The sequence below is a fragment of the Sminthopsis crassicaudata genome, chromosome 1 (assembly GCF_048593235.1).
Source record: "Sminthopsis crassicaudata isolate SCR6 chromosome 1, ASM4859323v1, whole genome shotgun sequence".
Classification (NCBI taxonomy): domain Eukaryota; kingdom Metazoa; phylum Chordata; class Mammalia; order Dasyuromorphia; family Dasyuridae; genus Sminthopsis; species Sminthopsis crassicaudata.
This window is the reverse complement of record NC_133617.1, coordinates 120,896,596-120,923,230: the sequence shown is the minus strand read 5'-3', so window position 1 is coordinate 120,923,230 and position 26,635 is coordinate 120,896,596.

Genomic DNA, 26,635 nt, shown 5'->3' with positions numbered 1-26,635 from the left:
TTTTTTCCCTTGGACCAGGATCAGATAGATAAATTACATTCAGTAAGCTAGAGAAGTAAGGACTTTAAGATATGGAATTACCAAATCTCTTCTTTCATTTTTTTCAGATTAATAAACTAAAAACAGTATTCTGATTCTTGATCAAGCATTCGTAGAGGAAGCTCAGTGATATAATGAATAGATTATATTGGATTCAAGTCTGCTTCCAGAAATTTTCTAGCCTGAGCAAGTCATTTAATCTGCACTTGTCTCACTTTCCTCATCTATGGAATGGTAATAATAATAGCATCAACCTTCTAGGTTGAGTAAAATGACTTTCATTTTAATCTCACTAAAGATGTTAATTGTGTGATCATACCAAGGCACTTAATCTCTCACATCTCAATTCCTTTAAATGTAAAAAGGAAGTAAAAATTTTTATAACTACATCACTTATTGGCATATTGTGTTATCAATCAACATTAACCACTCTTTAGATACAAGAAAATTCTTGTGGCACATACAAGGCTAGAACAAGACAGATCTAAAGGAACTCTACCAACAAGGAATAGTAGGACTGTTGCAGGGAAAAAATGGACGGTTGGGGGGAAAAAAAAGGAGTTTTGTAAACCTTAGGAGAACATTACAGAAAGACTTTAACTCATCCCTGTGGCATGCAATCCAACAACACTGCTATATTAAAGATGGTATATTAATGTTTGTTACCATTGAAGAAAATAAGCATCTTTCCTTTGTTTAATGTGTGTTTTTACTCCTATCCATACTGTTGACTCCTTCCTGTTATCCTCCTTGCTTCAAAGATAGATGCTTTGTAGTCACAGATAACTTGTTAGTTCCCACTTCAAATTTATATATCAAGGAATCGATGTACTAATTTTCTCCTCCCTGTGGTGTTAAATCTTACCGTATTACAAATAACTCATTTGTTCAATTCAATAGCTAACTATTTATTGCACTTACATCCCCGCAATCACCATGGTAGATAACCTCTACATCTTCAAAAGGGCCCTCAAATTCATTCATTTTTATACTAATGAAACACAAAGTGATCTCAACCTCTGATTTCCTGAACACCCATCTCAAAGCCTGAGGTCTCTTCTAATAGAGGATACAGAATAAGGAATACAGAAAATATGAGGGAAGGAAAAACTGTTATGAAGAAAAATTAATTGATATGACATAGAAGAGATAATACCTTCATGAAAGCTTGTACAACATTCTGTTTGGGTTCCACTCCATAGAACAACACCTCCAAACACACCCACCATAATAAGCTGATTATCTGAAATCTCATGACTATTCATATTGACAATGGTTTGATATTGAACACTTCAGGATCCTCATTTGTTTCTCCCCTGGAATCAGAAGATTAGAGAATGGAATAGTAAACTTCCCTGAAAACCTTTCTTTATATAAAGTTCAAAAATTTGCTGGTAACTTTCCATTTTCTAACAACTTCTTTTCTTTATTTCTACTCCAGCAAATTCACATTTCAGTGCCAAATATCATGTCTCAGTGCCAGAAGGAGTGGCAGAAAGGCAGGAAGTTTTTTTCCTCCATTAAATTAGGAGCCACTTGAGGCCATGGATTGTATTTCTTTTTTGTTTGTTTTTTGTTTTGTTTTGTATCCCTAGTACTTGACAGACAGTCTGCAAATAAATAGTTATTATATTGAATGGAATATATTCCTCATTCATAATTGAGGGAATAATTTATGATTCTTCATCAGAGACTTTGCATCGCTGCTTCTTCCTTAATCCAGGAATTATATCCTTTAAATTTTTTTACAGATTTCTTGCCTCTTAGAACATTATTCTTCTCATTCTTGTTCATGATCTATCATTGACTCCTGATCCTTTGAGGTCCTTAGTAACATCACATTTCTGCTCACACCTTGGAATATGAGAGCAGAAGCTTAGGTAGTTTGAATATTGACCCCTCTGAGTTTCTCTCAATTAGAAAAGAGGTGTTAATAGCGCATGCACTTGTCAAGCAATATTAACAATGAGAACAGATCAAAGTCTTCCCTAGAGTCATAGAGAACTATCTGGAAATATGGAAATAAGTAAATAGTCCTAAATAGTCTTAAAAAGATCTAAGTAAAAATCCTATTACAGTTCTCAGAGAAAATATGGTCATAAGCCTTTCCCGACAACTTTACAGATTCTGAAATGGTTTGAGATACATTTTGATTATAGTATGTGATAAGACGTCATGGAAAATATCTCAAAAACTTGTACAATAATTATTCTTTTTATCTTTGCTCTACAATTTAGATCATGATATCTGAATCATCCTCCTTAACCATGCTGTTGCTTCACTATTATGTCTTAATAACTTAGAGTGAGTTCAATAACCTTAAAATTTTTCTATCTTCAAAAGACACAGGTACCATTTTTGGCCTAGGTACCACATGGTTCTCATTTTTATTCCTCATTTCCTAGACATTTATTTTATTCCCAATATCTAGCCTTTCTGAAAAATTGACTTCCCTAATTTACTAATTCAAGACTCTGACCTCTAATTGACAAAAATGTCTCACTAGTATCCACAGCTTGAATTGAAATCAAATAGTCTTTTTTAACTATGTCTTGCTGGTTTAGTTAATTCAATAAAGGAAAATTGCAAGTTACCAGAGACTTAAGAGACTTATAAAACACAATACTTACATATGATGTTACCTTCAAAGAGGGTGGCTGCAGGAGATCATTACAAAAACATTCATCTCAAAGCATATCCATATGGGAACATATAAGAAGTGAAAAAAAAGACACTTTATGAATTTGCTTGTATTCTGTAAAGATACCACCATCTACTGATGTTTTCAAACAAAGGAAAAATGCTGGAGAAATGTGACTGGAAGAGTACAGGTGGAATGGGTTTCTGCTTTGTAGGTATTTTTTTTCATTGTTTACTCAGCTCAACTCCTGCTGTCAGAGGAGGCCAACTAGGAGTTTGGCTTGAGTTTGCTGCAGGTGTGTGAGCAGTGAATGTAAGTGACAGCAAAATAAATAATAATAGCATATTACTAGGGTGTTGAAAAATGAATTATCCATGTGGTTTTTGAAAGGCCCAAATGGGAATGCTCCTACCCAGTGATATATTAGAATAACTATGTGGTTTAACACACAAAGCACAGTGTAAGCAATGGAAGAACCAAGTTCTCACTCAGTTTTTAACAAAGATGCCTTTATGAGACTGAAATTAGTCATTTTCAACACACCATATTCAAGTTTCTTCCAGAGTAAAATCTGACTAACAAAATCTAGTGCTCAGTCATAAGCACTGGATACTGTAAAGCAGCAACTGATTCACAAATGTTGTAACAACTTTAGATTATTCTACATATTACATTATGTGTTTCACATATCAACTACAAAATGCAGTTAGGAATTAAAATGACAACTAAAATTGAAGGATTTTAAGATAGAGAGCAATAAATGACTACTAAATAGAAATATTTGAATTTTTTGTTAAGCTATAAAATCTAAGCTAGATTAAAGCTGTGGCATTTCTTTATTCTAGCTCCTAATTTATTCTTAGATATGAGGAGGAAAGCTGATTTATAGCACATCAATCTATGTACGCTATTTAATTTCCAGTTTTTAAATTTATCAAATAATTCCTTCAAATTCAAAACATTACATTTCACAATACTTAATGAGATATTTAAAATTCTTCATGGAGGAAAAAAATCTTCATCGTTATCCAAACACCCATGATTATCATTGTTTAATATGGCATTCTGAAAGGTCTTCTAATCCTAATAATTCACAGAAATAAAGATATAGTTGTATTATGACGGGTAGATAATGTGGTTAATAATTGGAAGGAGGAGTGCAGAAACTTTTGTTCACTACCCAATTAAACTATACAATTAAGGGCAGTCACCATCTCCTAAGATTGGTTCTGACTAAAATATGATTACTGGACTATTTTTTATTTGCTGAGACCTTCATGGTAAAATTATCAAGGAATATAGACAAAGATATAAGCAAAATCAAAAACTCCAAATATCTATGTTGGTTGGGAGTCTTATTAACCAGCCTTTGTCTAAACAAGAATCTCTTCTTCATCCTCAGCAAATGGTTTTTGCTTGAATATTTCTAATGAAAAGAGTCCTCTGCTTATGGGAGTAGCATATTTCATTTCTTAGATAACCCTTTTAGGAAGCTTGTTCTTGCACCAACTTGAAATCTTTCTCTTTGTTCCTTGTACTTACTCTACTTATGTCTATGTATCAGAACCAATAAATTTAATCCCTGTTTGTACTTGATAACTCTTCAAACCTTACTATGTTTTCTTACTATGTTATTTGACTTCTCATCTAATCATTGCAACAAATACTTTCCTTTACACCTGAATCCCTTACTTCCACATATTATCAACTACGTACATCTTCCTAAACTCAGTCCTAAATTACCCCTGCCTATGAATATTTTCTCTGCTTCTATTGAAAGCCAATAGAAGTTAGAGTCATGTTACTATATTTCCTTTGCAGCTATTGTCTAATCTTAATTATAACATTCTCTATTGACTGTTGTACTGCAAACAGATTGTTCCAAGCTTTTTCTTCTCTTTTTAAATTTCTTATATTATACTATTCTCTTCCCTCTCAGGAGAAAACTGCCTCATCTTGATGTAAAAAGTATAAAGAGCAAAACTGAGTTTGCTTTTCTCTATATTTTTTCTTGGATAGCCCCTATTAATGTCATAAATAATGTCCCTATACATATTTTATATTATGTTTATTTATGTACAAATATCTACTTACTAAAGTTATTCTCTTTTACAGCAGAGGACTTTTCATTTTTGTCTTCATATTCCCAGGACTTAGCACAGTGTTTAACATATTAAAATCCTTTCAAAATCATCTTCATTATTTTGATTTTAACTGTCTTTGAATCCCCAAATTTAACACAGTGCTTGGTTCAATATAGACACTTAAAAATAATAGTTGACTGACAAACATTTTCACAGAATTAGATTCTTTTTAATTCAGAAGGTGGGCAAAGTGCTCTTTACTCTCAAATATCTTTTCTGTAGGGACTGAAAATTCCATAATCTCTCTTTGAAATTCTGCTTTCCTATTACCTAAAGTTCATGTCCATTGTGCTAATATCATCCATTTAGAGTTATTCTTGAAATTGTGCATTTTTACATCTGGAGTAAGTGGGGGGATAAGCAATTAGGAAGGATCCATAGGATTCCTGGTATTATAAATTCCACAAGAGAAATATACAGGATTTTTCAAAAGAATGCTATTTTTGCTTTATTGTTGTTGCCTGGTCAGTCGTATTCAAGTATACTGAATTCTTCATGATATATTCTTGGCAATGATATTGCAGTAGTTCACCATTTTCTTGTACAGTATGTCCTCATTTTACAGATGAGGAACTAAGAGGTAAATTGGTTTAAGTGACTTGTCCAGTGTCACACAGTTAGTAAATGTCTGAGACTGAATCTAAACTCAGATCTTCCTGACTTTAGGTACAATGTTCTATCCATTGCACCACCTAGCTGCCCCATTTTATTGTATACCAGATAACAATTATGAGTCCTGGTTACAATTAATTATAATAACTAGGATTTTTAGAGCACTTTAAGATTTGCAGAATATTTTACAAGCATTACATCATTTAATTATCACAAGAATCCTGTGAAATAAATTCTGTTATTATCATCCCCATTTTCCAGGTGAGGCAACTGAAGCAAATTGAAGGTAAATGACTTAGTTACATAGCTAACAAGTATCTGAGAATATATAATTATAAGGTCTTTGAGGGCAGGGACTATCTTTTTTTCCTCGTTAAGTGTTTATATATCCCCAAAATATTGCAGAGTGCTTACATATTAGGTGCTTCATACATGTTCATTGAATGGATGAGTGAGATTTGAACTCAGGTATTTCTCATTCCAGATCCAGTGCTCTAATCAGTTTACCATCTAGCAGCCTCAAGTTGTAACCTATCCACCTGCATTTGAGCCAAGATATTCACAAATAGTAGCCATATTTGCAATTTAATCTCTCAAAGAATAAAATTTGAAAGACATGACTCATTCTTCTATCACCAGAGAATGAATGTAAGCAAATAGCACTAGCATAAATTAAAACCTTTCTAGGGCTAGATCTCATCTGATTATGACCATTACTAGTAATTCTGCTACTAACTATTACTGTCAGAAAATGGGTTCCAGGAAAGAAAAGTTAGTCATATTAGGATTTTTTAAAATTCAATTATAGCTTTATCTTTATCTTTAAACCTTATACTTGCTGCAAATCTATATTTAGAGGGAAGCTATAGTTCTCTTACCAGAGATTTAAATGATATTGTCAATCATTCTTTTCAGATTGACAGGAGTTATAGATTTTTAACAATTCTATATTAATTTTCACAGACCACAAGGACTGTTGATTATAATGCTTAGGGAAATTGATGAAATTTCATTGAAAATTCTGCATTTGAGAAACTGTTTTATTTATATCACATTGGCATGTGGTTCTTGATCCCTTTCTCCTTATTAAATTACTCTAAATATAAATATTGACTTTTTTCACAAGTAGCTAACTGCAAGTGAAAATATTTATGATATCCCATTTATACTAAATGAAAATAAAGATTAATACAAAGAAATCACAAGCAGATTAATATTTCACTTTAAATGGCAGTCATAGAAATGAGGGGTTTGAAGATCCTCTCTGATGCTATGAGTGTACTGATCTTTTCCTGCTTAAAGATTTTCCATCTTCTTTCTATACATGTTTTTCCCCAGACTATCCAAAATACCTGACAATAGTACCTAGTTTCCCTCAAAACTCTGCTAAAAACTCATTTTCTTGGTCTGGAGAACTATATGAAGTGCTGCTAAGTGAAGTGAGTAGAACCAAGAGACCATTGTACAAGGCAACAATAAGATCAATGTAATGATCAATTCTGATTAACTTGAGTCTTTTTAACAATGCAGTGCTTCAAACCAATTCCAATGCACTTACGATTGAGGGAACCAGCTGCACTCAGAAGGAGACTATGCGATCTGAGTATGAATCACACTATAGTATTTTGATGTTATGTTTTTATGTTGGTTTTTTTCTTTCTACTTTTTTTTCTTTTTGATCTTTTTTGTGGAAAATATGTTTGGAAGAACTACACATGTTTAATTTATATTGGATTACTTGCTGTCTAGGGGAAGTGATGGGAGAAGGAAGAGAGAAAAATTTGGAATACAAGGTTTTTCAAGTGTGAATATTAAAAACTAACTTTTCATGTATTTCGAAAATAAAAAGCTATTAAGAAAAGCCACTTTCTCCACAAGAACCTTCATGACCCCCTAAGCTGCTAGTTCTTCTGTGATATATTTCTTTCTATGTCACATATATAAATATATGGGTGTATAATATAGCATTATGCAGATATAGATTGAATCTATATACCCACATACATATATATCCAAACATATATATGTATATAATGTATAAATATTTTTTATTTTTTTCTTTAGACCATAAACCCTTGAGGTCAGTGAATGTTTCTTTTTTTTAATTGTATTTTGAATCTCTGGTGCCCAGCACATAGTAAGCATTTAATAAATGTCTGTTGATTGATTTATTGGTTACAATGGAGAGTTTGACTTCAAGAGGGATGGAATATGGAGGTCAAAATATCCTGAAATGACAATAATGGGGTAAAGGGATTAATAAAAAAAATGCTTTGATACAAATATAATCCCTTTTGATTTTTGTCTTCAGATAACAGAGATGTTGTTCTGTCACCTCCTATATCTTTACCTGTACTCATACAAACTCCAGAGAAAGAAGGAAAATGTATTAGCTCCTTTTTCCCCTTCTCCAAGGCTTTCTCCTGGGACCAAATCCCTAGAGATGTTGGTTAATTTCTTGAACAATTTTTTCAATGACTAACAAATTCTCATCTCTCATATCCTCCCCACCATAGTAATTTGGAATATAGTTGCCAGTAGAGTTGGCAGTAGAGTTGACCTATAAGAAGCAAACTTGCTTTTATCTTAAATCTTTTCCTTTCCCACTCTGTTCATCTTACACATCTCATATTTACACACCAATGGAAATTCTGGAAACTATTTTCTACTGACCTCTGGGACACTCTGCTTGCTTCTTCAAACAGTTAGTGCATGGATCAAAACTCTTGCTTCCCAAATCCTGCATTCATCCTAGGAGACATCAGAAGACACAGATACTCTGTCAAAGAATTTAACAGTTCATGAATTTACTCATTTCCTATGACCTATTCTTCCACAACACCTTTGCCACATACAGTAATGTTTGTATCTTTCATCTTTCCATTACCTACAAATGTACCATTTCCATATTCATGAACTGTGAAATTCTCTTATTCAACAACAACTAATATTTATGTAGCTCTTATTATGTGCTAGGTGTGGTTCTAAATACTTAACAGTTATTATCTTATTTGATCTTCATGACAACCTTATAAGATAGGTGTTATAATTAGCATTATTTTCATTATTTTAAAGATGAAAAATTGAAGTAAATTGATTAACTTCTCCATAGTCACACAGCTAGTAAGTCTTAGGCCAAAGTTGAGCTCAGGTCTTCCAGGCCTGATACTCTATCTACTGTACCTGCTAACTGCCTTGATCATAACCAATTATCATTTCAACTCTCTCTCTAGTTTTCCTTCAGTCTATATTATGACCTACAATATATAAATTCTTCAGTTCTTCCCTAGAATATTACCCTATACTCTGTACATGCTTTTCCCTTCTCCACCTGATCATTTGGGGAATCAGTTTAATTTAATACTGCTTTCTTCTATCAAGTTTCCTGTTCCTTTCTCCTACTGTGTATCTTGCCTTCCTATGCCTCATCTTGGATTATTCCATTACTGCTACCTTCACCATTACTCAAGCACTGTTTAGAAAAAAGAAAGAAAAAAACAAGAGAAAATTAATAAGATTAATCTTATTAAGAGGATCCAGTACACATTTATGTTAAATAATCTCAACAAAGTAATTATTCATTTTTTCTAATTGATACACCACTCATGAATTGAATTTTTCCAAATTATTTCAATACTTTTCAAATGTCCCATACCTCCCATACTCACATCCTCAAATGAGAATTTTACTTAATACTAATTTTAAAAAAACTAAGTTCATTCATGGAGAATTGTTAGGTTCTTACTAAGTGCTAAGTCGGTACTTAACAATTCTCTAGTTCACACCTTTGGTTCCAGCCTTTAAGGAGAGTTTACCCCTTTGAACTTCTGAGGAGGAGTTTACATATGAAAAGGAGTTTATACAACCTTTAAAAGGAGCAAGTTCATTGGTTGAACTAATTTTCCCACAAGCCCTTGAGTTCTCACACACCCATTCTCTGGGAGGATAAAAGAAGACAACATTGAGCAAAGAGTGAGTCCAGTCTGGGCCAGAGTTGGGACGGCGGCCTGGAGGAGGACTCTGGATTGGGGAAGGACAAGAGCTGGAGGAGATTCAGAGTTCCCAAGAAACCTGGTTACAGAGGAAAAGATTATACAGAAAAGAGATCTCCTCCCAGAGGATTAAAATTGAGAAACAACAGGACCTTTACATAGAATCCTCACTTCCTGCCTCCTCATCTCACATCATCTGTATGTCTTTTTCCATGATCCCCTCTTTTGCTCCTTTCTGACATGAAGAGATGGCCCTTCTTCTTGCCAAGACATTCCACCCCTGTTATAGAAATAACCTATTAATGGTTGCTGGGTGTTATGGGAGCCATCTGCTAGTGGCTCCTGGGGATCTAATTGTGACCAGCAGAATAAATTACTTTATGTGAGAGGATGATAATGATACAATGATTGAGAGGCAGCTGTGTTCTGTGATTTCTCTCCTCTTCCCTCTTGCCTCTGATTTATTTCAATTCCAATTCACAAGCAACATCTGCATCAATAAAGGCTAATCTGCAATTCCTTCAAGTGTGTTATAATTCACAGCCATAGGAGCTTTCAAAGAGCAACCACCCATTACTGGCACAGTCCCCTTTAACCCTTGACAGGCTTTTTGAGTTTTGTACTTAGGCATGGTCCTTAACACACCCCAAATAGACAAGTAACCCTTACTTATGCAACAGATTCCCCCACTATAGTTTCTGTATTTATTCTTTTCTTTAATCTTCCTGTCTTCTGATTCCTTACCATCAACATATACACCAGTGCATCTTTAAAAATACTCATTTGATTTGCCTATCTCCACTAGTTATAGTTGGATATTTCTCCACTCTTTTATCTCCACTTTTTCTCCTTCAGAAAGAAAGTTATTAACAATCAAAGTCTTTACTTCCTTTTGTTCACTTTATTTTTGCTCTATAGTCTGCTTCTAATCTTACTATTCAACTGAAATGGTTTCCTCCAAAGTTGCCCTTTTTTATTATTAATTTTATAATTATAACATTTTTGACAATACATATGCATAAGTAATTTTTTACAACATTATCCCTTGTACTCCCTTCTGTTCCGAAATTTTCCCCTCCTTCCCTCCACCCACTCCCCTAGATGGCAGGCATTCCCATACATATTAAATATGTTTTGTAATTTTACTCATATAATTCCTGACTTTCCTTTGGTAGATATATTCCTAAATATTTTATACCATCGACAGTTATTTTGAATGGAATTTCTCTTTGTATCTCTTGCTGTTGGATTGTGTTGGTAATGTATAAAATGCTGAGGATTTATGTGAATTTATTTTGTATCCTGTAACTTTGCTAAAATTCTGAATTATTTCTAATAACTTTTTAGCAGAGTCTTTGGGGTTCTCTAAGTATACCATCATGTCATCTGCAAAGAGTGATAGTTTGATTTCCTCATTACCTACTCTAATTCCTTGAATCTCTTTCTCAGCTCTTATTGTTGAGGCTAGTGTTTCTAGTACAATATTGAATAGTAATGGTGATAGTGGGCAAACTTGATTCGCTCCTGATCTTACTGGGAAAGGTTCCAGTTTCTCGCCATATATGATGTTCACTGATGGTTTTAAATGTATGCTCCTTATTATTTTATGGCATAGTCCATTTATTCCTATACTCTCAAGTGTTTTAGTAGGAATGTATGTTGGATTTTGTCAAATGCTTCTTCTGCATCTATTGAGATAATCTTATGTTTTTTGTTAATTTGGTTATTGATATGGTCGATTATGCTAATAGTTTTCCTAATATTGAACCAGCCCTGCATTCCTGGTATAAATCCCACTTGGTCATAGTGTATTACCCTGGGGATGATTTTCTGTAGTCTTTTTGCTAATATTTTATTTAAGATTTTAGCATAATATTCATTAGGGAGATTGGTCTATAATTTTCTTTCTCTGTTTTCAGCCTACCTGGTTTAGGTATCAATACCATGTCTTTGTCATAAAAGGAATTTGGTAGGACTCCTTCAATCCCTATTTTTTCAACTAGTTTATATAGCATTGGAGTAGAATTCACATGTAAATTTATTTGGTCCTGGGGATTTTTTCTTCAGAAGTTGGTTAATAGCTTGTTCTATTTCTTTTTCTGAAATGGGACAATTTAGACTACTTACTTCTTCCTCTGTTAATCTGGGCAAGCTATATTTTTGAAGGTATTCTTCCATTTCATTTAAGTTATCGAATTTATTGGCATAAAGTTGAGCAAAGTAGCTCCTAACTATTGTTCTAATTTCCTCTTCAGTAGTGGTGAGTTATCCCTTTTTATTTTTAAGACTATCAATTTGTTTTTCCTCTTTCCTATTTTAAATTAGATTTACTAAGGGTTTGTCTATTTTGTTGGTTTTTTCATAGAACCAACTCTTAGTTTTATTAATTAATTCAATAGTTTTTGTTTTGATTTTTTTGTTGTTGTTGTTGTTTACTTTCAATTTTCTTAATCTCACCTTTTATTTTTAGAATTTCAAGTCTCGTGTTTGTCTGGGGGGTTTTAATTTGTTCCTTTTCTAGCATTTTTAGTTGTAAGCACAATTCATTGACCTTCTCTTTCTCTATTTTATGCAAGTAGGCCTCTAGATATATAAAACTTCCCATTATTACTGCTTTGGTTGTATCCTACACATTTTGTTATGATGTCTCATTATTGTCATTTTCTTGGGTGAAGTTATTAATTATGTCTATGATTTGCTGTTTCACCCAATCATTCTTTAGTATGAGATTATTTAGTTTCCAATTATTTTTTGGTCTATTTTCCCCTGACTTTTTATTGAATGTAATTTTCATTGCATTGTGATCTGAAAAGGATGCATTTACTGTTTCTGCCTTACTGCATTTGATGTTGAGGTTTTTATGTCCTAGTATATGATCAATTTTTGTATAGGTTCCATGAACTGCTGAGAAGAAAGTATACTCCTTTCTGTCTCCATTTAGCTTTCTCCAAAGATCTATCATATCAAACTTTTCTAGTATTCTATTTGCCTCTTTGACTTCTTTCTTATTTATTTTGTGGTTTGATTTATCTAATTCTGAGAGTGCAAGGTTGAGATCTCCCACTATTATAATTTTGCTTGTCTATTTCTTCTTCCAGCTCTCTTCATTTCTCTTTTAAGAATTTAGATGCTGCACCATTTGGTATGTATATGTTTAATATTGATACTGCTTCATTATCTATGCTACCCTTTAGCAAGATATAATGCCCTTCCTTATCTCTTTTAATTACATCATATTTTTTTTTTGCTTGATCTGAGCTGAGGATGGCTACCCCTGCCTTTTTGGCTTCATCTGAAGCATAGTAGATTCTGCTCCACCCTTTTACTTTTAGTTTGAATGTATCACCCTGTTTCAGGTGTGTTTCCTGTAAACAACATATTGTAGGATTCTGACTTTTAATCCAGTCTGCTAACAGCTTCCTCTTTATGGGGGGGGGGGGGTTACCCCATTCACATTTATGGTTAGAATGACTGATTCTCTATTGCTTGCCATCCTGTTAACCCCTGCTTATGCTTTTTTTTTCCTTTCCTTAACTCTTACCCCAATCCTCAGTATTAAACTTGTGAGCACCACTTGCTTTTCACAGCTCTCCCTTTTTAGTATCCTCCCCTCACCTTAAAGTTCCTCTTCCTATGTTACCCCTTTTCCTCACAATTTCTGTATTCCCTTCCCCTTAGCTTACTCCTTCCCTCCCACTTTTCAATGAAGTGGAAGAAGTTTCACCATAAATCAAATATGTCAATTGATTCACACTATGTTCATCCCCCTCCTTTCTTTCTCTCAGATATAATAGGTTACCTTTGCCTCTTCATGAGATGTAGTACTACCACTTTACCCTTTTTTATGATATAATTTCCTTTCCAGCTCTGGTTTCTAGGACAAATTATACATGTGTTCTTTACATATCTTTATGGCAGAAATATAGTTTACCTTTTTAGAAATCTCTTGAGTTCTGTATTTGAAGATCAAACATTTTGTGTAGGTCTGGTTTTTTCATCGAGAATAGATGGAATTCATTTATTTCATTAAATGTCCATCTTCTTCCCTGGAAAAGGATGCTCATTTTTGCTGGGTAAGTCATTCTTGGTTGCATACCAAGTTCCTTAGCCTTTTGTAATATCATATTCCAGGCCCTTCACTCCTTTAATGTGGATGCTGCTAGATCCTGGGTTATCCTTATTGTGGCTCCTCCATATCTGAATTGCTTTATTCTAGCAGCTTCCAATTTTTTTCTTTTGTCTGATGGTTCTTGAACTTGGCCACTATATTTCTTGGCGTTTTGATTTTAGGGTCCCTTTCAGTAGGTGATCTATGAATTTTTTCAATGTCCATTTTACCCTCTGTTTCCAAAACATCTGGGCAGTTCTCTTTGATAATTTCCTGGAAAATAGTGTCCAAGCTCTTTTTTTCCCTCACATTTTTCAGGGAGTCTGATTATTCTCAAATTTTCTTTCCTGAATCTGTTTTTCCAAGTCTGTTGTCTTGACATACTTTTCATTTGTTTCATTTTTTTGGTTTTGCTTGACTACTTCTTGGTTTCTCCTTGAGTCATTCATTTCTACTTGTTCCATTCTAATTTTTAATGATATATTTTCTTCACTCACTTTTTTCATATATTTTTGCAATTGCCCAATTGAGTTTTTAAGTGAGTTTTTTTTCTTCTATGGAATTTTTTTCCATTTCTTCCGTTTTATTTTTTAGAGAGCTGTTTTCGTTTCCCAACTCACTAATTTTATTTCTCAATGATTTGTTTTCTTTATCCACTCTGTCTTTAAATGCCTAGGATGACTTCTCCAGACTCTCTTGCCAAGCTTCCCTTTCCTTTTCCCATTTCTCTTCTAGCTCTCTTGTGAGAGCCTTTTTGATTTCCTCTGTGAGGATCTTGTGTATTGAGGAGCAGCTCATATTCCCCCTTAGGGGATTCCTCTGGAGACAGTCTGCTTTTAGTCTCCTCAGGGTTTGAAGTCTGCTCTCTATTCTTACAGAAGCTGTCAACGGTTAGAGCCCTTTTAAATGTTTTGTTTATTTTGTCAGAGTGGGAATTGAAGAAAACAAATTGATAAGAGAAACAATTGGTCTGTTTTTTTGGGGGGATGGGGCTGGATGGTGTTACCAGGCTTCCTCCTCAGACTGTGGGAGACAGCGGAGAGGCACTAACACGACAGCACTGGCTGTGCTGCTTCTGTGTTCTGGGGCTCTAAGAACGCACTGAGTCAGTCCGGGTGGTGGTGGTGGGGTAGCCAGGTCTGAGAGATGCTAGCTTTCTGGGGTTTTATTCTTTACCTCCAGTGTCTACACCCTCTTTGCTGCTCCTGGCTTGCTGCCAAGATGGAATATACACTCTGGGGTAAAGGTCGTTTTGCAGAAATGGAAGAGATCACACCTCTCCCCCCTCAGGTCTGAGCAGTGTAAGCTGCCTGCCTTGCTTTCGCTGCCTGCCCTCAATCTGAGCCCAGTCTTTTCGTCCCTTCCCCCGAGTAAACACAGACCTTTTCTGGTGAATTTCAAGGATTTCTTCTATTGGTGATTATTTGTAGGTTTCTTTTCTGGTCAAGCATTAACTCCGAGGCTTGTCATGAAGTAAGTCCTGAGAGAAAACGAGCTCAAGCAGCTGTCTGCCTCCATGCTACCATCTTGGCCAGAATTCCGCCAATGTACTCTTAACTGACAAATTTAGAGGGCTTTTTCACTCAGTTTTCCTCCTTCTTGATCTTTCTGAAGTTTTTGACATTATCATTCATTATTTTCTCCTTGATATTCTATTCTGTCTAAGCCATTATTCTGTTTCTCCTATCTTTCTGATCATCCTTTACAGTCTTTCAGTGGGTTTTTGTCTAAGTCACGCCAACAATGGGTGACCTTAGATTTCTCCCTTGCATATAAGGTTGAAATGGGTTCATGGTTTCTATATAAAGGTGATATTGTAAGCAAATTAGTAGAGCAAGGAATAATGTACCTGTCAGATCTGTAGAGAAAGAGGAATTTATGACCAAACATGAGGTAGAAAACATTATGAAATGCAAAATCGATAATTTTGATTACATTCAATAAAAAACGTTTTTGCCCAAACAAAGCAAATGTAGCCAAGATCTGAAGGGAATCAGAAATGGAGGGGGGGATTTACCACCTGTTTCAAATAAAGGCTTTATTACTAAAGTATATAGAGAACTGAAACACATTTATAAAAAATAATACATGCCATTTTCCAATTGATAAATGGCTAGAGGATATAAACAGACAATTTTAAGATGAATAAATTAAAGCCATCTAAAGCCATATTAAAAATGCTCTAAATCATTGTTTATTAGAGAAATACAAACTATAACAATTTTAGAGTCACCACATCATACTTTATCAGATTAGCTAAGATATCATAAAAAAGATAATGATAACTGTTGGAGGGTATATGAGAAAACTGGGATACTAATGCATTGTTAATGGAGTTGTGATCTAACCATTCTGGAGAACAATTTGGAACTATGCCTAAAGGGTTATCCAACCGTGCATACTCTGTGATCCTGCAATGTGGCTATTTGCTTTGTATCCCAAAGAGAGAGCAAAGGAACAGATGTGCAAAAATATTTGTAACAATACTTTTTTTCAGTGACAGAATTAGAAAATGAATAAATGCCCATCTATTGGGGAATGTTTGAATAAGTTATGGTTTATTAATGTAATGGGATACTATTTTTGTATAAGAGATCATTAGCAGGCTGATTTCAAAAGATCCCTGAAAGATTTACATGAACTGATGCTGAGTGAAACATGCAGAATCAGAAAATCATTGTGCACAGCAACAGCAAGATTGTATGATGATTAACTATGATAGACAGCTTTTCTCAACAAGGCAATTCCAATACACTTTTGATGGAAAATGCCATTCACATCCAAAGAGAGAACTATGGAGACTAAATGTAGATGAAAGCGCACTATTCTCACCTTTTTTCTTTCTCATATTTTCCCTTCTGTTCTGATTCCTCTCTCCCATAATGATGCATATGAAAATTTGCAAAAAAATGTACATGTATAACCTAAAAATAAAAATAAAGTATGACTTTAAAAAAGAAAGTCCTTTATAATCTGGCCCTTTTCAATTTTGTTATACTTCCCCCCTTTCTATGTACTCTACATTCCACTGACTGACTTTCTTGCTGTTCTCACAAAACACTCTAACTCTCAATTCTGTAATTTTTTATTGTGATTATTTATTATCCCAAATGCTTTGAATTTGTCCTTCCTTATCTCTAATTCCTACCTTTCCCAGATTCTTTGAAGTATTAAAATATTACCTTTACAAGAAACCTTCTCTGATGCCCCAATCCTAGGGCTTGCTCTCAGTTAATTATATCCAGTTAATCTCATGTACATTTGCTAGTTTATATGTTGTCTTATTACAAATGACTGAATTATTTAAAATAAGGTAACATATTTTTGCCATTTTCATATCTCCATCATTTTGTACAGTGTGTGAAGTATAATACCTTAATAAATTATTACTTTTTGGTTAGCATTTATGGTTATGTGACATTTTCTTTCTAAATTTTCTTTTCTTTGCCCTCCCCATCATGTCTTAAAGTTAAGGAAGTTTCCATGAAAAAGGACTTTGTTTGATGGGATATTCCTTTCCTTCTATTGTTTATTCCACCTTGTGTACTACTAATCACTGTACGGGGCATTACCTCCACAGCAAAAAAAAAAAAAAAACATGAAATCACAATGTAAAGATACATTAAGAGTAAAAGAGGTGAAACTAATTCAAAAGTTTATATGTTACATTCTTTTCTAGCACATCTCTTTTTCTATATCTCTGCCTCTGTCTCTCATTTTGTCTTTTTCTTCCACACATTCATGCCCATATGTATACATGCACACATATAAAGACATCACACACAACACACATATATACGCATCCAAATACTGTTCCATTAAAAAAAAATAGAGTGTGGGACAGCTAGGTGGTGCAGGAACTAGAGCATGGGCCCAAAAGTCATGAGGCCCTGAATTCTAATTCAACACAGACCTTTAATACATCCTAGCTACGTGACATTGGACAAGTCATTTAACTCCAATTGTCTCACCAAAAGAAAGAATAGAAAAGTAGGGTGATAAAAATTAACTTGAATACTATTTTATTCAGGAGCAGAGCTACTATTTAATAATATATGTATTTTATCATTCATTATTAATGTAAAGGTAAGGAATGTAAAGTGAGTCTGATTCTAAGTTTATTGAAATTTGGATATATGACATGTTTCAACAAATCTCTAATGTAATCTTGTGGGTAATCTGTTCCTGAGGAGAAATGATAACACATACTTTTACTTTTAATGATATGCTTTATTGTCTTTCCATATATCCTTGATAAATGAATTCTCCAATATAGTGGGAACTTCATTTTGTATCTCTTAATATTTGGCAAACACCAGAGTAGTCCTCCATTTCTTATCAATCATTTTTCTAGTTACACATATCCATGATGATTTTATTTAAACCTCTTTTTATGGATAATTTTAGCCACATTATAACATAGTTTTATTAACCATTTCTCTACCATTGTCATTTATTGAATTATGTACAATTTCAATTCTTTTTATGACTGAAGTGGTCCTTAATTCTCATGTTGATTATTCTTGGTATCAGAAGGACAATATTGGTGTTATTGAGATGGGCTTTTGTAGTCACAAGTTACTTCACATCATTAGTTAGTTTTTGAAATGCAATGCAACCTGCTCTCATGCTCCTATTTAATTCTATGCCTGAATATGTTTTCTACTGTGTCTTTAAAAGGTATATGCATTGAGGAACTAACTCAATGAGCTGCCCACTCAATTATAATTTTTTAATCTGGAAGATGTGATTTGTTTTTGCTTTCTATTCATGTCTGTTTATTTGCTTTAGTCAAGTCAATATTTTGGAAGTGGCTATAATTTTATTGAGCACCCTCTGTATTATACTGGGGCACAGGACAATTTTTACAATAGAATCCAAAAAAACAATTATCTGCTACTAAGTTAAATGAGTAGAACCAAGAGAGCATTGTACACAGCAATAACAAGATTATGTTATGATCAACTCTGATAGACATGACTTTTTCAACAATGAGATGATTCAGGTCAATTCCAATAGACTTGTTATGTCTGGAATGTACCATTATAATAAAGGAATAAGCATATGAAAAATAAGAAAGAAAATGATCACCTTTTGCATGTGATATGACTGGTTTCTTAGAGAGCCCTACTGAATAAATTTAAAAGTGTAATATGCATATAATATAGTTAGCATTTTAAATTGTCAATAAAACTGAAAAGGAAGAAATAGAGAAATGTGACTTAATATAACTGCAGTATGTATAAGATACTTGACCAAGTCTATATACTAAGAAACAGAGGAGAATTGTATGAATATAATTACAAAACATACATTGTGGAAATAAAAGAAGGAAAATATAATTATTTATAAATAGTTCAAAAATGAAATTAAAAGATGAAATCTAAATTATTTAATGTCATAACAATCAAATTCACAAAGACTACTTTATAAATTCCTCCAAAAATAATGAATTTTAATTAGGAGAAAAATATTTTAAGAATCTCTAGAGATATAATAAATTAAAAATGTCAAAGATAGGGGTCAGATCCTAAACTGTGCTAAAAAGCATTGATCATCAAATTGATACTGACTTAAAAAATTAGGGGAAAAAATTAGGTAAATATTCCAAAAATGATGAAATGAAACATCCCCCCACACTGCTGGGAAACCTGAAAAATTATCTGGTAGAAATCAAATACAGAGTGATCTCTCATCAGTTTTATGAATAAAATGTATCAAGTAACATTTAAAATGATATCACTTAGTCATAACATAGGACCACAACCTGATGTTATTATTCTCACTTCTTTATAGATGAGAAAGCAAATTGTTCACTTCAGTTCACCACAACATCACACAAGAATAATCATATTGCTGATTATAATTATCCTCTAATATTACATGTTCAATATCTATTATTTTGAAAATCTTGTATCTCACTACAATCTGCTAACATCCATTTCTCTTTGTGCCTTACCTCTCCTTAATTTATCATTAGGCATTTTATGTGCAATATTCACTGTCAAAACAACTATTAAAATGCAGAATTAAAGCGTTGTTTTTCAGTTTTGTCTAACTCTTTGTAACTCTGTGGGTAGCAAGATACTGCAGTTGTTTTGCCATTTACTTTATCCACTTAAAACAACCAAAATTTAAGTGGCTTCCCCAGGGTCTCACACATAGTAAATGTCTGAGGCTGTATTTGAATCAGGTTTTCCAAACTACAGATTCAGTGCCTTAATCTCCTCACTGCCCTCCAGGAGTCAAGTTGATCCTTCTTTAGACAAGTCTAGTCTACCATAATTCAAGCTATGGAATCTTCTGATAGAGGAGTCAAAAAATTCATTGAGAGCATTATAGAGTCATTGGGATGAAATGTCTTCATTTTAGCTCAATAAGGATGCAGGGTAAATAAAACCATCCAAAATCATTTCAATAAGGAGATGTAAATAAGCTTTTGTCTTCAATAGATAAAACTATCCTCTCAAAGTTATGATCAAAGCATCCAGAAGACATTAAAACAGCGGCATTAAAGCATAGAGGTTTCTTGTCATTTAGAGTTTTAAAATAACTTCAGGAATTTGCGTCAATTTCAGAGTTTTATAGTTCTGATCCAGATGCATCCCAACTGCATCATCAAGTAACAATATCTATTGGTAAAATGGCCAATCTTAAGTAAATCCTCTCATTAGTGGCCATCTTCTCTGAACTCAAAACTTCTCTTGCCATGAATGAGGTCTCATTTAACTCAAGATTCAGCAATTTTGGACATATCTATCTTGAAATTGAAAATTTTCAATAATCTGATTATAAAAAGAGGTATAAATTGAAAAAGTCAGATAGATGGATAGATAGATAGGAGATAGGTAGATAGATAGACAGACAGACAGACAGACAGACAGACAGACAAAGGACAAATCTACCTGGTTGAGTTCAAAATCCATGAGGAAATATATATACATATATATCAGAGGTAAGGTAAAACTGTACAACCACACCTTCATCCTCTCATATGGATTCCAGAGATAGAGTGCATTATTTGCCACATGGGAGATCTAAACAAAAAAAAAAGTTAAAGACAGAAGCTTATTCATAACTAATGCAGTACCATCTGTTCCCTCTTTGATGAGGTGAAGAGGAACTAAAGAAAGACTCAGACTTTTCTGCATCTTTCCTATATGCCAAGTATTTTCAATGCTGAGTCATCATATTGTCCTCAAAAATCCATCAATTCTACTTAATTCAAAAAATACCATTTGGGATGACCTCCATTGGTTAATATTAGTTACATTAGGAACATGTCCATTTCTAAGATATTTTTTAAAACTATACACAGACTGTGATCCAAAGAAAAATCTTTCCAACATCCCCAGAGAGGAAGGCTGTAATTGACTTTCCATTTTGAGAAATTGCAATAGCATAAAGCCATCTCCTAGAGCTGGAGAAACTTCTGCTCCAACTACATTAATAATATACATGTAGAAAGGGTCACATACTGTTTGACTACATAAGAAATCCGGATTGACTTCTGAAGATTCTCTTCACAAGTATCTTTTCTTGGTGTCATTTCAGCCACAGTCAATGGAAGCTGTAGTGCTGAATTTCTACAGTAAGAAAGATTGATGGTTTGCCATAAATACTTTTCAGATAATGGCAGTTATTATGGCAACAGTACTCCCTCTGCTCTAGTTAAGGTTATGTCAGTATTTAAATTATACATCCTGTTTTCAGGGGTTTACATCTTGGCTATGAACATTTACCAAGGGATGAATCTTAGCATCTTATATCTTTGCCTTGAAGGGTATTTTTTATCTTTTTTGTTGTTGTAGTTTTTAAGGGAAAGGCATGTTTCTACTTTTCAAACTTACATAAAATATTTCTTAAACCAAAGAAAAAAAGAATAATAAATTCAATATTTCTAAAGAATTTAATGTCCCCCAAAATCTTTATTAAAAGTACACTTAAGTCCCACAAAAATGTCCAGAATGGCCATAAAATACTTCCCAGGGTATTCTATTAATAAAGATATCATATATATATTTCTGTATGTGTGTGTGTATGTATGTGTGTGTGTGTGTGTGTGTGTGTGTGTGTGTATCTTCAATGATACCTGGAAATATTTTTACTAAGAAGTCTTAACTACAGGAAGGGAAGCAAAGTGAATTAAAAACAAATATACATCAAAATAATAAAATGGGACAAAGAAAAGACACATAATTAAGTTAATATTTTGTCAAGACATTCTTTATAATTCTATAGAAATCTTTTCAAAAAAATCTGTCTTCAAGAAAGAAATGTTATCTACCCAAATTCTCAAGAATGAAAAAGACAACAAATTATTATTAAAACTTTGAAATTCTCTTAGATAGGTATAACCATACTGTTTTCTTAGAATTATAACCCAAAATCTAAAATATCTTCTGGGAGATCTGAATTTCTACCCAATTCCTTGATTTTCTTCTCCTTTTAATGAATTGTTCATTGCAAAGACAATTTTTATTTTGACATCTTACATGAGTAGATTACTGACCTCTCTGCTTTCTCTAAAGGCCATTGATTTATTTTCAATAGTCCCAGTGCCAGGAGCATCTTCACCCAGGTCTAAGCCTCTCTGGGATGGAAATAAAAGCATCCTATCAATCCTTTCAATCTCTCAATATCCCTCACCTATAAAAAAACACAATGAAGACTTATCATTCTATCTTGTCTGACATGACTTCTGATTGACAGGTTAATGTGAAATCTATATAAAAAGTGAGAAATAATTAATAGACTGCTGCTCTCTTGCTACAAGTGTACTTGTATGTTTTTAAAAGATATAGAGGAAGGCCCCCCAATATTGAATGAAGCTTTTATGATTTATTTATGGTAGAATAAGGATAGAACAAGATGTTGAGTAAATGGATTGTGTTCTGAATCCATGGAAATGGTCCAAACATCTACAAGATTACATATCTATTTAAACATTTCTGTTTGATGATTTCTTTGTGTGGCAAAAGCAGAAATGTAGTTTTTGTCTGCTATTACTGAGTAAAGCAGCATTTTATAAAGTCACTGTGCTTTTTCAACCAACCTATGCACCAAAATATCATGATAGACTAACAAGAAAGCAGAATTAGGGCTCAGAAGATCTTTGATATGCCACTTATTCCATGTATTTCTTGACTTAGACTCTCTGGTTTTCCATTTTCTTATCTATAAAATGAGAGTGGATGGACTAAATGATCTTTCAAGATCCTTCTAGCTCTAAATATGTGATTTATGATGTTATGAATTATATTCCCAAACCCATGTTTCCTGCTACTAACACTTATTATACTGCAAAGTGCTGAGACTTGGTAAAACCTTTGAATTGGAATTGACATTTGGATCAGCAATTTACTAACTCAATTTCTTCAGAATTGCTATTGCATTAGTTAGAGTTGACATTCTTTCATGAGTTTCCCTACTGTTCCTATTCCAAAAATATTTCCAAAGCTTTAGAGAGACTTCTAATCACTATGCAAGGTCCAAGTCTGTATTTATGATAGAACATCATTCTAACATAAACAGCACTGCTGCTGCTTAGATATTTAGATATAAAGGATGCCTAGAGACATAGCTTTCATGACCAAAATTTTATATTCAAAAATATAAAATGTGTGAAAATAAATAAGTCTTCTTCCTAACACATCTCTATCTGACCAGCATTTGACAAAATTAAGTTAGAAAATATAACCAAAGGGGATTTTAAAAAATCTAAACTGAATCTATTTATGATACACTGGTTTAGGATTCAAAACTGCCAACATATTCTGTTTACTCCCTTGGCATCTGTTGCATCTGCCAACTGGTCACCAAAAATTAGAGCAGACTTAACTAATTAGAAGAGTTCCCATCTGGTAGCTGAACTTCTTGCTTATGCCTCCTTTACATTGTAAGAATAGAGATTTGAACCAAAACTTTTGTGGTCTTTGCAAAGATTTTCTTTGTCCGAAGCAATAGTAATCATACTTTAGAGCTGAACTTGGCAATGCTGTTATCTATTATCCTTGTTTTATTGTCCTACTACCATACTTAGTCCTTGTGTTTGGAAGTAGAATATAAGCCTCTCTACCAGCTCCCAGACTGCTATTTATTTACCTTAATTTCAGCAACTCTATATTTAGAAGCATTACTACTCTGTCATAAGGGAAAAAAAAAACTTCTAAATACAAGTTACAATCATGAACTTTCTTCCTTGGAATACTGGCAGATAATTTCATCAGCATAAGTATATGTGGCACTAGTAAGGGATCACAAATGTATAGCCCTACTGCTCCATTGGTAAAATACTCAAAATGTTAAAAAAAAATTAAGATAACAGCTTTAGCACAATATGTGAATTTCCTATGGTGAGACAATGAGAAAATCTGAGCAAGAATCACAGAGAGTGAGAAACATATATGCATGTAGTTTTCTCTAAAAGAAGGAATACCTACTTCAGTTGGATCACAGAATTACTAAAATATTGAAATATATACATGATACCTTGATAGGATATAAGCTTCTTGGGGACAATTATTATGTCATTTTTGTCTTTGATTCACTAGTGCCTGGCATATATTAAGTATTTAATAAATACTTTCTGATAAACTATTTGGTTCATTCCATTTGGATAGGAATTCATTTCAATAATTTTTATGTCAACCCTTTCTAAAATTGAAATTTTTTTTGAGTGGAAAAATTTTGTTACTTTATCATTATCCTTTCTGCATTTAATTAAGTTGGTTCTTAAATAAGATATTATCAGTTCCTTTTTAATTCTATTTCTCTTTTGATTCAGTTTTATTATATTTTTCATATTGACAATTTCAGTGTGGGGGAAAAAAAAACCTTTACCAGTGCAGATTAGCAAATTTCCTGGAATTTATAGACTTAGGACATTGTCTGGAGCTCTGGGAGTTGAGTGACTTGTCCAGGATCATTCAACCTATAATGGAAACGCAATATACATGCACAGTGTTCAGAGGTTAGGAGCTTTCTTCACAGGGAATCATAACATGCAACTTAATTGCCTTGAAGAGACTGCAGAATACATACATATCCTCTTAAATCCTTGCTAATTTCTTTAACCATGTAACTAAAGGGAAATTTTTCAATTAGTAACATAGCCAGAATTAGTGGCATATTCAAAAAGGCCTGTATCAGCAATGATCATTTCACTTTATTTCATTTGGTAGGCTCTTCACTCATGACATCTGATAAAATGAATGCCTTTAGACTTTTCCTCATTGAGTCCATATGATTGACTTTGAAAAGTCCTTTTCCCTTATTCTTTTTTCCCTTTTAAGTAATGGTAATGGAGATTTTGAACTTGTGTGACATAAAGGTCTGAAGAGTACCTTGGCACCCCAATGTTCCAGAGTTAAGACTTCAGACTTAATTAGCATTGATGATACAAGAAGTAAAGATTGATCTTTGGTAGCTAAATCAAAAACTCAACAAATAGTCAAGTATCTCTGCATACCTACTTTATGACACAAATACTATCTAGATTTTGAGCTGTTGAATGTATTCTCCAATCTACCTGGTAGCTATCAAAATTACAAAGGAAATGTTTGTATATTTGTTCTTTCTGTATCATTGAAATTAATATCCTTTTGCAAAAGATAATCAATATTAAGTGGATCTGGGATACTATGTTGTAGTTTTATTGGTTTTTAGTCATTTCAGTTGTATTGAGCTGTTTGTGAGCCCATTTTGGATTTTCTTGGCAAAGATATTGGAGTGTTTTTCTATTTTCTTCTCCAATTTATTTTACAGATAGGGAAACTGAAGCAAAAAGGTTAAGTTGCTTGGCCAGTGTTCCACATCTATTTCTAAGGTCAAATTTGAATTGGGTACACCCCTTACTTGAGGCCATACACACTACCTACTGAGCCACCTATCTCCCAAATGATAGAAGCTACTCACATATAAGTAGAGGTTAAACATAGCTATTTAGGGTTCAAGCCAATGACATTAGTCCAAAGATATCCTTCATTCTTAGGGTTACTCCTTGAAACTTTGAAGAACAAATGTAACAGCCAGATTTTGGGACAATGAGTCAACATACATACACTATGTGTGATAGAAGCGAAACATAAAACTGTCTTTCCTCTTTTTTATATTGAGTTTCTACCCATTATGCCAAATTGCTTCTTCCACAATTCTACAATTCTAAGATTTTCCTCTTAATAATATTTCTACAGGTTGCAATATATAGGCATAATACAAAACAGTGATCCATCAACATATTTAATGAAAGATATATATATATATATATATATATATATATATATATTTATATTTATAATATATATTAAGCTAAGTTTGCAATTATCAATGAAACAGAATGATTAATTTGAAACAGGAAATAGCTAATGGACTTTTATATTTATTAATGTAAAGCATTCTTTGATTTTTATAGCATATTTACCTTAATAATTATGCTTTTCTTAAGCTATTATTATATTTCAATTTGCTTAACAAATCAAATTATAGCAAACGGTGAATTCTCATAATTAAGTTATGTTAGAAAGACAAACTAGCTTGGAACCTTTTTAAAAAGATACTATAAAAACAGATTATTTCAAAAAGATAATCAAGGACTAAGTAAACTTTACTGCTTCAATCAATAATTATAGTTCATAAAACTGACTTCTAAATCAGGAAGAAAAAAGTTCAAATTCTACCTCTGACAATGACATAATTATCATTAACCCTCTTTGAACCACTTATTTTCTAAATACTTAAAGAGGATTATGAGTTGGTGAAAATCTGTTTTATTAGTGAAGTCCTAGTACTCAGGACATATGTATTTAAAGGATCCCTTAATCCAAGACCAAGCACTGTCTCTCTCTCCACCCACTTGCTTGCTGTGGTAGTTAGAATTGTTTCCTGTGTCACTCTCAATTCATTTTTGCTCTTAATTAAGCAACTCTCCACCAAAAAAAGAAATCCTAGTTTCAGTGCATCAAGAGTACCCAACTACCTTGGCTTACCAGTGATGAAATATTTTCCTATTAGTTCCATGGCAACTTTTTATCTTAATTCAGTATGTTAGAAACATAATGACCTTGGCATTTTGGAGCTCATTGAGTGTTACATGTAAAAG